A 13,924-nucleotide genomic window follows, 5' to 3' on the forward strand; every position below is an offset into this window, starting at 1 on the left:
AATAAAATCATCATGTTGTACATCTTGAATATATTCAATCTTTATTTGACAATGAAATATTTCATATATATATATACATATATATATGCAAGTGCTGGGGATAAGCAGAAATGTATCTGGGGACATGGAAGGTGGCTCTGTAGGATTACTAAACATTTTGAGAAAAATCGCATTTCAACTTCACCTTTGTAAGAGGTTGTGCTGGGCTTCGTTTCCAAATGAAATGTGGTGTGACAGAAAATAGACTCATGTAGCTCTCTTTAGTGGGATAGCTTTCTTTCTCAACATCAACTAACACATCTCCTAGGTGTCCTTAAAGTTTCAACCTATAAATATTCTACCTCATTAAGCATAAGGACCAGCCATGGACATATGCCGCTAGTGTCCACTTTCCTTCAGAGATTTAGGGTGATGAGAAGATAAAGGGTCTGCTTACCAGATGGAGCTTGTCAGATTAGCAATTGGAGCAGAGTAAATATCGCTGTCATATTGTTGTTTTGAAGCACAAAGAACCCCTTTTGTATAACGCATGTGCATATTTAATAGTTTAAAACAAAAAAAAGCTCAGCAGAAGGTTGGCTGGTCGTTGTACCTCTAGCAGAGTGGCCATTGCCTGAAGGCACGGTGCTGTTTTCCTCATAATAGGGAACATTAGCAACCAGTGGCTTGAGAAAGGCAGAGTCAAATATGTCTCTTGGGGCCCAGTCGGCCACGTGAAGTGAGAGCCGTTAGACGCAGCAGTGAGATTACTGCTCCAGAAAGGGTTTGCCACATATATTACTGCAGAGGCTTTTCAGGGCTGCCAGCGCACTCAACTTACAAATGTCAAACATGATTTAAAAGGTTATTATACTATCAAGAGGGAAGGAGAATGATTTTCCATCACTGAAATTTCTATTTCATTCTGTGGCACATACCGCATCTCACGAAGGCCAATATTGCTAAATAACCTGCTTTTACCTTTAATAAGTGTTTTATGGACCTTAAATTGGAAGAACCATTTCCACTTTATTTGTATTAGAAAATTTGATCTTTTCTGGTTGAATAACAGCATGATAGATACAGTGTGTGTATCTGTGTATTGTGCTTAGCAGATTGTTCTTTGAGGGGAGTAAATTTGTCTGTGATGTGTCAGTTAGGGAGAGCGTACATAGGTAAGCTGTAGTTTTGATAAATGCATTTGTAAGTCTGTAGTATTTTAAGCTAAAAATGACCAGGTGCAGTTCTCTGTACTGCATTACTTATTTCTCTTTGGGCTTTATTGTGACTGGTATTTAAAACAACCTGCTTTCAACCTCTCTGACCCCTTTGGGAATATTTATTTGCTCAATAAGGACTCTATTTGTTGGCCTCAGTGAGTTAATTTAAGTACAATTGTATTTGAAAAGTTGCTCAATAAAAGCAGAAGACGATTTTTCTTTTATTTTAGGGAGATTTTCACTCTTGTTTTGTAACATTTGAAAAATAAATAATCTTCAAGTGTGGCTGTTAAAATGTGCAATAAACACCTTATTGTCAATGTGGAATTTTTAAACATTGCCTTTGCAGTCATAAAAGAGGCCAAAACAAGGGATTTCAACTGCCCTTTTGGTAGCATTCTTCACTCTATTTCCTAGCAAATCACTGATGGCTTTTTCTGGGTGTGAGACTATAAAACTGAAGGTTGCCTACATTTCCAGGTCCCAGAATGTGCCATGCACAGCAATACATCAGCACTCTAAGCTGACACATTTGAGGATGGTGTTCTCAGGTGGGATGTAAAAAGGACAGAAGGATACAGTCTATGGTGTTGAGATATTGTCTGTTCCCCCTTTATCTGAGATTCTGAAGCATTAAATTAAAATCTGTGAATTCGCCCATGTTCGCATGGGCATTGTCAAAATTAAATTAAAGCTTATGGAAGGAAACCTTCTCAGCCTGAAGAGTAGCACCTTTCCTCCAAGTTCTGCACCAATTTTGTCATTTGCCAAAGTGCAAGTCACAACAAAAGGAAAAGAAAACAAACCAAAAAAATCTTTGAATTTTGAAAAATAATCAGACTTCTTTCATGGGACAATAGCACTAAAAATTTAAATTTATTCGACGTTCTCCAGATGGAGTATGAAATTAGCTTTCTAACATTTGAACAAGAGTGAACCTGAATATCTACATAAGGATTAATATGTATGTCTGTCTGTGCCCTTTTATTCTTTTGAAGACTTTCTGTAATATATACTGATTTCAGGTAGCTTCTTTATTGTTATATAAACAAAAATAACAAATCTAGAGACACAAAAATATTTCCAGTTTAGGAAATAATTAGAACATTCTATTTTCCCTCCTTCTTTTAAAAAGTAACAATAGAAAGAAAAATCACTTAAATATTGAATGATAATAAATATGTTTTATCTTAGTTTTGAAATTTGATGAAATAGTAAATTCATTATAATAATGTATTCATATATTCAGTAACCAATGACATATTTATGTAAGTCTTGAATGTTTTAATAATCCTATTTAAAAATTTTGAAACATTATTTTTTCTAATTGGATTAAAAACTCCCTTTTACAAATCTCTCACATGGTTTCTTGTAATTGAAAACTCTTATAGTACATATGAAATACAATTCTATTAATAAAACATGAATTCATATACACCTTTTTAAAGCATTCAATTATTTGGGCAAAGCAATGCAAATGTATAAACTCAAAGATATAAACTATGATGGTTAATTTGATGAAATACATCTCACATTGAACTGTAAAATGAAACAAAAGTGTTTCTTCTATAGCAAAATCTTAGCTTCTCTTAAAATAAACACACATTTTTAAAAATCCTGTGTGACCCTGTCTTAAAGAGATAAGTTCACTAATAGACCAGTGAACTATTTTCTAGAAACCAAATTCAATTTTGAATTAAAATCATGGTCTAAAAAGATGGAGACATATACCACATAACATAAAACTTATGTCAGTCCATATATGGGAGAAAGTTATCTTTCTACTATGATTCTACAATAAAAATATTCATTTATATCTCACAACTTAGTAAATAAATCAGAGGAATGTTTAATCCTAGAATGGCTGCAGTGAACTGGACAATCATTCACCCCAACATTTTTTTCTAGAATTCTTAAGTTGAAAATTAAATGTCATGCTAATAGTGTTTCGCTTCCTTTAGAAACAAAATCATTGTTTACAAAAGGCACTATCTTTGCATCTGACAATACACAATTTCATTTTTCATTCTAGTTATCCTTAAAAAATTTAATAATGCATTCTTGCCACCTCTTTCCCAATGCTAAAATAGATACCTTGTCACCTTAAAATATTTCACAGAACAATTACAGCCTTTAACATGCAGAACATAGCTGTCTGAGAAATAGGGCACTTTCTGGTGCTTGTGATATATAAACTTCATTGGATAAGAAATCAAGTGCCTCCTATATGCATCCTGGCCTCGTTAATTTATGTTGATGGCTGGTATGAAAAAGATAGGGAGGTGGCAAACTGGTGAGTTGTCTCTGACCAAAAAGAATTATTTATTTTGTTGGAACCATGTAACCTAACACTAATACTACTTTTTATTTAATATTGGAAAATTATACATTAGATAATGTTTTCTAGAAATTAAGCTAGCTATTTTAAAGTAGAGTTTACCATCTTGTCTAAGGGATTGCAAACACAAAAGCATACAGGGGTGAAGTGAATCAAGTCAAAGTGAATGGCTGCAGTGAACTGGACAATCTAAGCTATCACCAAAGACATGTTTCTTTCAACAGTCTACTGGCAGCCTTCCCCAGGGCTCCCATTGCTGGCTTCTTCACGAAGGCCTGCCATTCTTTATACTACTTATCAGGCTTTTCAAAAAAGCAGGGGTGGGGGCAAGGTGCGGTAGCTCACACCTGTAATCCCAGCACTTTGGGAGGCTGAGGCTGGTGGATCAATTGAGGTCAGGAGTTCAATACCAGCCTGGCCAACATAGCAAAACATCATCTCTACTGAAAATAGAAAAATTAGCTGAGCATGGTGGCAGGCGCCTGTAATCCCAGCTACTCGGGAGGCTAAGGCGGGAGAATCACTTGAACCCCTGAGGTGGTGGTTGCAGTGAGCTAAGATCACACCAGCTACTCAGGAGGCCAAGGCAGGAGAATCGCTGGAACCCACAAAGCAGTGGTTGCAGTGAGCTGAGATCACACCACTGCACTCCAGCCTGAGCAACAGAGTGAAACTTGTCTCAAAAAGAGAAGAAAAAAGTAGGAGTGGGGATGTTTTTGTCAAATCTAGGAAACGTGAAATTTCTTCTAGAAACCACCTGAATTATATGAAAAATATTGACAATATATGAGTTGGGTAGATGAGTTTTTTACCTTGATGAAAGGAGATATTTCTTTTTTTTTTTTTTACTAAATTGCTTTTATACATAGTCTACAAATTAAATCTGCATATAAGGAGAGTTAAATTTAAATATTAATTTTAAGATTTTTGGAAAATGCGGCAATCGTTCTTTTCATGTGAGAGATAACAAGTCTAAGCCAGATATTTAGTCATGTTCTATGTAGGCAGGAAGATCTCATCTGGATTCCCTGGCCTTCTTGGCATTCTGACTCACAATATCTTCCTCAGTTTTCTAGTGATACATGAATAAAAGCATAATAAAAGATAAACCAAGGGCATCGTCAGGAGTTCAGGGGAGCCTAGGCATTAGTCTAGGTGGGAGAAAGAACCTAGACTTCCTAAGTGGCCTGGGACTCTCAACGTTGTGTCAGTGACGCTGGATATATCCAAATAGACTGATAGGAGAGCCCTGGCAGGAGAAACAGGGGAGCATGGATGCTGGATACTAGACATCAATACTAAAATATATGTTGAAAAATTTAAATAGTACCAGTTCTGAACATTCTTGTGGTTTCATAACTTTATAGAGCTATGATATATACTAAAGATAATCGCCACTTATCAACTTCAGTGAAACGAGTGGGGCCAGGGATTTTCATAGCTTTCCAAAATCTAAAATGCCTCTTTCGTGCACAGAATTTGTAGGTTACTTGGACATACTGTATTTCTCTCAGATTCTAACTAATTCTTAGAGAATTGTATTTCTCTCAGATTCTAACTTGTACTTAGAGAAGTTAAATAACTGACTATATAGATACACGTATAGAAAATAGTTGATCTGGGATTTAATCCAAGGTCAAGATTAAGACTTGACCAAGATTCAGTCTTGATCCAAAACTTTTAGTCCAATATTTTCTCGACCATAAATCAAGAGGTTAAATGAACATTGGATCCTAATTCTGACTCTACTAATGATGGGCATAGGTACCCATATTATAGGGCTGAGATTCGGCTATTTATTGTTTTTGTTTGCTTTATTTTGTTTTGTTTTAATCCCAAGTAATTTCAATTTATAGCTAGGATTGAGAACCACTGGCTTAAAATCTAAGAAAACATAATATATTTTCCTTTTCCTTTACTTTCATGTATATTCTAATAAATGCCAGTTGTTACTAAGCTTTACATACATATACTCACAATACATAAATATATAAATACATAATTCACAGAAATAAGTTTATGTGCTTAATTATCCATCTCAAAAGCAGATTTAGAGGATTTAGGAGAAATGCAGCATGTGATACCAATTACAAGAAGAAATGGGAAGTATTCTTTTGTAGTTGGTTGTTCCTAAATTCTGGTGTTTTCATCTGGAGGGACTGAAGAGAACATCTATCCATTGATTATCTATGATGTGCCTTCATGCTTATGGAGAGATTTCTTCATTCAGATTCTCCTGGAAGAAGCCACTGAGTGATAACGAAAGTCTCATAATTAGGGTTGCCAAGTTTAGTACATAAAAATACTTGTATTAAATGTGTTTATCTGGCAACACTACTACTAAGAGCTTGGCTCTCAAATTCATCTCTGGTCCAGTGTTTTTAGCTGTCTTCCCAGATGAGTCATGGCAACTGCCCTGTCTGCAAAGGCAAAACATCATTTTTTTAGAGACACTGACCTAGCTGAAAGTTTCTCTGGACAATCCAAGAGGAATCAAACATTTACATCAGCAAGAACCACATTTGTGTCTGTGATACTGTTGAAGGGTCCATAGAGAGATGACTGATTTTTAAAGCAGTGGTATTTGTAAAACAGCGACAGTAAGGCTTAAAATAAATTAATGCCAAAAGTGATTTCCTTCATTCCTTAATGTAAAATCTTCCTGCATGTAATTCATAGTAACTGAAAATGGAAAGTAAGTGGTAGTTAGACAGTAGCTCTTTTTTCCATTAAAAAAGTTTAAAAGCTTCAAGTTTGTTTTCTATGTATGGTCTAACATGGCCATGCAGATATTCTTCATTCAAAGTTAGATCCCCTCCTAGGGTTTCAGTGACTGAAAGAGGAAAATTTCCTCTTATTTTATGTTTCCTTTAATGGATCACATATCAAATTTTATGTATACATAAACTCAAATTAAGAGCCCGTTTATTGCGAAATTGTCTTTAAAAAGCTAAATCTAACATTGATAAAATTTAGTCCCTATTTGTAGCCTGATGGTGTCTAAAAAAAGTTTTGGATAAAAGTAAATCTCTATACCTTCAAATTGAATGTTGCAGCCAATTGAGAACCTATGAGAAATTAAATTGAGAAAGATGTTTTTGAAGACCCATTTCGGGAGAAATGAATTCCTGTGTCTTGAGAACCCTAAAGCAGATAAGAAAGCAAGGCAATGGATCTAATTCTATTTGGAGCATAAAATTCCTGCAATTGAGGATATATAAGAAAAGATTGATCTTGTGTCTATTTGTCTTGAAGTTCAGTTCAAATCTGGTTCTGGAGAAAAAGAAAGATATTAATTTCCAGACAGAGCAATTGTGTCTTTCAGAAAAATTGTGCATTTATTCCCAATTGAGATGTCTGAAAATTAAATGGTATGGTGCAAAGCTTCATTATCTTGTTTCTCTTAAGATTCAAGCCTTTTTTTTTCAGAACAGTTATCCAATATCCTAATAGATGAAACATAATTTAGAACAACCCTATATTATAAGACCCAGATTTACCAATACAATATCTATTTAAATATAGAGTTACTATTTAATATAGAATTCAGTGTGGATAGTAGTGATGAGCTTTAAGTGAAAAAAAAAAAATAAAAGAACAGAAACTCCTTAATGGATTAGGTCTAATACAGCCTTTTGGTCATGAGTGAAGAGGCTAATGTAATATGAGCACTCATGAGTAATCAGATGTCTTCTGATGAGTGAATTGAAATGTCATAGCAGAAGTAATCCACTATACATTTTATTATGAATTTTTGTGGGTAGGTTTAAATTTATTTTCTGGCTCATTTAATTTATTTAATCAAAACAAAATCTAAGATGCATGGAAAAATCAATTTTGGTAATAAGAGATTTACCCCAATATATTTATTCATTTCTAATGTTTTCTTTTTCTCATTAGTTGACTGGGTTATAATTTTTGCTTGTCATTCTTTATAGCTTTGTTTCCAGTTTTTGCTAAAGGCCACAAAACTACATACATCAGGTATTTCCAACAATATCGTACTATTGTATGTGCACCGGAAATATCCCGGTGCTTTCGGTAGCTCCAATCAAATATGTCTTATACATGATTTGTCAGATTCCACAGATAAACTGTATATTTGCAAAACTGGATTTTAGAAGATTTAGTCAATTAGAAATATATGTGGCTATGTAATTGGCTTCTATTGTTTTGCTCTTAACTCATCTAAGATCTAATGCTAAGATCATCATATCATCATGATCTTTGGTGAGAATGTAATTGCTGAAAATGTTTTGAAACCACTGGGTCAGTGATTAAGAACGAACGGGATTCAGTGTTAAATCAAAGTTCCCAGACGACAGTCATCTTGATTCACAGGAAATGGGGATTGAACTGGGTTCACTTGAAAAGTACTGAAGCTCTTAACTTCTCAGGGTTCTTGTTGTATGTTAGTAGGATATGCTTTAATGTGGATCACTAATCTCTTTTTCATAATCATTTGTTTCTAATAAACAACTGTCTCATTCTTTCGTCTTTTCATACATCACTCAAAACAAATGACTCAGGGCCGGGCGCAGTGGGTCACGCCTGTAATCCCAACACTTTGAGAGGCCGAGGTGGGCAGATCACTTGAGGTCAGGAGTTGGAGACTAGACAGACCAACAAGATGAAACCCCGTCTCTGCTAAAAATATAAAGATAGCTGGATGTGGCGGTGCATACCTGTAATCCCAGCTACTGGGGAGGCTGAGGCAGGAGAACTGCTTGAACCTGGGAGGCGGAGGTTGCAGTGAGCTGAGATCACCCCATTGCACTCCAGCCTCGGCGACACAGCGAGATTACATCTCAAAAAAGAAAAAAAAGATTCAGAAAATTTTAAAATTTGTTAAGTTTTTATCCTTCTTGAGCATATATATGTGACAGCCAGTTGAATTCCAGATGTTTTTTAGCTTATTTTTATATCTAACACCAGATACTACATAAATAAAAACAGTTAGAAGTTTTGTTTATTGAGTATTTTTGTGATCACATATCTAGACAACTTTCAAAACAACCAGTCAGTGGTTTCAAGTATGCTTTCATCTCCATCTTGTATCATATCATTCATATATTGTTGGCAAATGATGAGTTTTACCTGTATTATTTGGAAGCATTTTATGAAGAGAGTTTTAGAAGTTCATTTAAAGAAACAGAAAAGCTCATATGCCTGTCTCTAACCAAGGACACAAGAGCAAGTGAATGAGGGTGTTTTAATTTTTATTTTTTGTCTTACTTTTCAATTCACACATAAACCAATATGGAAGTAGTACTATCTAATGTGGAAGATAGAAACCTATATATTTTTAAAGATTTTTGAGTGAGTGTGACTAGACAAGTCAGATAATTTATCATTTTGATTCTTAGGCCATAAAGATCCCTCTGGCAAACTGAAGTGTTTAATGACTACATATTTTCTTAAACTTTAACTGTCTTGAGTGAAGGGTACACATAGTTTGCACTATTGGTGAGTGAAAATGTCTACCTTAAGCAAAGAGAAAACAGTCCTCCTCTGCCATGAGAGTGAATAGAGACATACATGTCAGAATTCAATATGGCAGCTACTCATGGAAATTATTCAGCACACATTTTAAAAATTCAGAAATCTTAATTATCACCAAATCTAAAAAATCTGTGTCCTTTATTTACCTTTTCTGTTGGCTTTTAGACTCATGCTTAATTTCATAGCTGACAGTGCAAAGCTTATCTTCATTTCTTAAAATTTCTAATTGGAACCCAGCAGTTGCATCCATAAAAGAAAATATTTCTTATGTGGAAATGGTGTAGCCTACTCCACTTTCCATCAGATAAAGATTAGGTTAAACATTAAAGGAACAAGATAAAGCATAAGTGTGCATTTGTTATTTCAAGTACCAATTTTTATTTTATCACTCAGGATGGGTTAGAGATTCTGTGTTAACAAACAGTCCCAAAAGTTCAGTGGTTTTTCCATTTAATTTTTTAATTGATACATAACAATTGTACATATTTGTGAGGTATATAATGATGTTTTGATACATATAATATGCAGTAATCATATCAGGGTAATTAGCATATCTATCATTTCAAACATTAATCATTTCTTTGTGTTGGGAATATTCCATATGGTCCTTCTAACTATCTGAAATTATATATTATATTATTGTTAACTATAGTCATCTTGTAGTGGTATAGAATACTAGAACTTATTCCTCATGTCTAGCTGTAATTCTGTATTCTTTCACAAATCTCTTCCTATCCCTGCCTTCCCCAACCATTCCCAGTCTCTAGATCAGTATTTTTTTTGTTTTGCTTTGTTTTGTGTTTTTTGGTTTGTTTGTTTTTAAGATGGAGTTTCGCTCTTGTTGCCCAGGCTGGAGTGCAATGGCGTGATCTCGGCTCACTGCAACCTCCGCCTCTTCGGTTCTAGCAATTCTCCTACCTCAGCCTCCCGAGTAGTTAGGATTACAGGCATGCGCCACCACGCCCAGCTAATTTTGTATTTTTAGTAGAGATGGGGTTTCTCCACATTGATCACGCTGGTCTCGAACTCCCGAGCTCAGGTGATCTGCCCACCTCGGCCTCCCAAAGTGCTGGGATTACAGGCGTGAGCCACCGCCCCTGGCCAGGATCAGTGTTTTTAAAAGCAATTTATTTTTAAAAAAGGTCTAAGGTCTACCAGTCCTTGGGCTACATGCCTATTTCATGTTGGCTGGGGCCTTGCTCTGGCATGAGTATTGACTTTCCTTCAGTATCCAGGGTGAAGGAATGTTGACACTCTGGTGATAGTGGCTGAGGGAAAGGAGAGTTCTGGAAGCTTTTGTATCAACATAAATCCCTCAGCCCGTAGTAATGCATGCCATATTCTGTTACAACTCATAGGCCACAACAAGTCACATGCCACACATAACCACAAAGAAGTCAGAAGGCAATCTAGCTATGTTTCTGGAAGGAGGGGACCACCACAAACATTCGGCAAGCACCGATAATGATTATCCATATACTACCTGCAAATCTAAAACCCCAATTTAGGTTCCATTGCTACCAATCTTACTTAGTCTACATGCTGACTTAACTCCATATTTTAAGTACTGACTTTTTAAAGAATTGCATCTAGCATTTGGCCTTATTCTTTAAGCAGAGTTATCTTTTATGTGTTATTGATGTGTTTTTGTTTTAAGGTGTTTTGTCCGAAGTCAAAACAAACACTAGTGAATATGTCATTAGTTACTAAGCCTAATAATTATAACATTGATTCAACGGGATTAAAATTTATGCATGAGATTCTGCTATCAGGTTTTTCAGGGAGATGTTCTGTGACTCCAAGACTTACAGTTTCTGTGTTTTGCATGTCATTTTACAAATATACCAGAGAATAGACTGTGAGTCATAGAATTCTAACATCATAGGGTTGACAGGGAAGTGTTAAAAAATATATCATCTATTTCTTATATTTTGACAAGATTGTACACAAGGCATTATATATCAAGCCATTGAGGATGGGAGGGCAGACAGAGACAATTATTTCCCAAAATTGTTTCGTTCAATTCATCATAGAGCAAGGTTGTCCCATATAACTCCTGTAGGGAATGTGGGTAGGGTTTGTCTTGTGAAAAATAAACTTATTTTTGGCCTTCTTTTTGCTTAAATTTCAGTAGCATGTTTTCTCTTTACAACAATTTTCAAATGAATCTACTTGGAAGTTTTGTATTTATCTCATTAGCAAAATTAGTATTGTGTAAGTTCATAAATATTCTGAATAATAATAAAAATGAAAGTAAAACAATGTGGTATAGGGAGAAGAAAGCTGGATCACATTACTGTGATCCCTGAAGTGCCTTAATGTCTTCAAAGCCTCAGTTTCCTTCTCCATACAATGGAGGAAACAAAATAAACCTTTTGCAAATTAATAATATGAACTTGGAACTACACAAAGGTCTTATTTGCAGAACAGTCTTAGAATAACTACATAAATAGAAGCATGGTAAGTGTAACTGTACATAAACAAGCACATAATTTTAAATGGAAATTAAATTTTATTATTCAGACCACATTGATTTTATCTGATCAATCTACTCTCACATATTTGAGTTACAAGGTCTGAGGGTGAATGGTATTGTGTGATGAATTCCAACAAGTCTGGGCTTTACTTAATCAAATTTTACAGCGTTGGACCAAACAGTAAATGCTGGTGAAGTTGATTCCTTTGTCTCTCCTTAACTTTGAGACGCTTAATCAAATAAAATCATAAAATTTAAAAGCTAGAAGTGGCTTTGAATTCATATCCTCTAATCCCTTCACTCACATTTTTTAAAACTGGGCTGTTATCAGTTAGGAATTTTATTCAACTGCTAGTGAAAGATTTTTGAAAGTTAATGCTGTATACAAATTATAAATATATACCTCCAATGTTTTTGCAAGTTTCTTGGCCTTCCCTACATAATTGGCTACATGGATGGCAAGGTTTGCACAGCGTCTTATTTTTAGAATAATAAGAGTGACATTCAACAAAGAAAGCTGATTTAAAAAAGAAAGAAAAGAATGATAAAAGGCAAAAGGGTAAGTGGCTGATAAGTTTGTCTCATCTTAAAAAGAGCCAGGGGTTTTTGCTTGTAACTTATTGCCCAGCATTTTTTTTTTTTTTGAGGTTTCAATATTTTATTCAAGTTTCTGTAAGTGATGTTAATTACAGCATTTGAAGGGGAGGATCTAATTCCACACAAAATGGAAGACTTTAAAATGTACCCATTAAACTGCTAAAAAACAAATTGAGTGATGAGAATACAAAAGAAGTCCAATTTAGATTCTGAGTGTTGTCACCATGTGATTACAATCACGCAGACTCTTCCAAGCTTATAGCTGGAGCTCCTGGAAGCTATTTCTTACTCTGGTGCAAGGACAAAAAAACACAATACAGGAAGGAATAAGTCCTGAATTATTGGCTTCATCACATCCACCTTCTCCACCCCAAAATGGCATGGAAGAAACAGTGACCACACCCTGCAGACCATTTGGTGTAAAAGAGGTGACGACGATGAACTGGGGTGGGAACAGGTCATGAAGATCTGTATAAAAAAGTCTCATTCAGATGAGTTTGTAACACTGTCAAGCAGTGAGCCTCTCATCAGTTAGGGTTAGGAAACAAAGGTTCGATTCTCAGGAAATCACAGTTTCATTAATTTACTCAATATGAATTTACAAAGTGCCTACATATTACCAGCTACCACTTGAAGGCATTTCTAGATAAAAAAGAAACTTGGCATCTCACAGGGGCTACCGAGTTCCCCCCAAGTCTACTACTGAAAGGATCTTTTTTGGAAATGGGTTTCTTCTGTACCTCTGAAAGGGTAACATCTTAAACCGGAATCATCTTTAACCTCGAGGTCTAACATATTTAGCAATACTTGCATCCCAGTCATACAACATTAAAAGGTACACTAAATTCTGAAGGTAGCTATGCTGCAAAATAGTTTAAAATTAAACAATTGTATGGTATTCATTCATGCTTGAAATTTCAGTCCTAGAACAAGCTTGTGGCCACCAGCCTTGACGTTCTTGCCATCCAGGAGAGCTGACAGTGTCAGTTTGATACCTGGCTGCAGGGTCTGAGTGTATCCTAAACCTATCAGGCTGGAGTTGTTCACTTTAGTGGAGAAGCAGGCATGAGGGTCAGTCTGATACTTGGCTGCTGTTCCGAAGCGCGTGTTACTGTTTCCTGCTGTCCAGACGAGATTGACAGCGGTCTGCAACTTCTTGTTCACCTTCTGGTAAATGGAGCCGCCAAACTCTGTCCCGTCATTCACAGTAGTGTGAAGCTGGAATTCATCAGTCTTGTAGCCAACTGCAAAGTTGCTCTGGGTCACTCAGGAAGGACTTTGCAGTCTCAAAACGCATCTGGTACCCAGCCAGCCAGCCCTGCAACCCGGCACTAGAGCACCCTGGATGGAAGGCCCAGCAGTGTGGAAATCCACGTCACAGCCCAGGTGAATGTGTTCCCACTTGCACCCTGTCTTGATTTTAGCATTTTTTTTTTTCCCAGTGTTAGGTGACGAGGATGAATGCAAGGTCAGCCTCAGGCCACGTGCAAGCTGACCGTCCACGCTCATCTCGGTGCCTAGTGTATTGCCGGGGTTCCATTTCTCCGTAGACCTCGAGCCATAGTCAGTCCATCGGTACCTGGTTTCCAGACTGCCCGTCACTTTGGTGGTCTCAGCGTTGGCTGAGCCTGAGCTTGTAAACTCCGATCCATCCTCAGATTTCGTTTTCAAATCAAGCTTTATTAAGCCAATCCATAGCCCTTGGTGAAGACATCCCTAGCAGATTTGCCAAGATCGGCATACGTGGGTGGCACAGCCGTCTTCTGCTCAAAGGTGGCGGCGGGCTCGGCGGGGGCTGCTGGGGGCTGCTGG

The 13,924-nt window shown here is 36.3% G+C and overlaps 1 protein-coding gene and 1 pseudogene across 17 annotated transcripts in view; one reads left to right on the forward strand and one right to left on the reverse strand.

The window, feature by feature from the left end:
• The window catches only part of ROBO2 (roundabout guidance receptor 2), a 1,750,895-nt gene that overhangs the window by 1,402,893 nt on the left and 334,078 nt on the right, over nt 1–13,924 (forward strand). The gene's annotated exons all lie outside the window — the stretch shown is intronic.
• On the reverse strand, nt 13,016–13,853 carry LOC115933956 (voltage-dependent anion-selective channel protein 1-like; annotated as a pseudogene).

This window comes from Gorilla gorilla, chromosome 2 (assembly GCF_029281585.2).
Source record: "Gorilla gorilla gorilla isolate KB3781 chromosome 2, NHGRI_mGorGor1-v2.1_pri, whole genome shotgun sequence".
In the NCBI taxonomy this organism is placed as follows: Eukaryota; Metazoa; Chordata; class Mammalia; order Primates; family Hominidae; genus Gorilla; species Gorilla gorilla.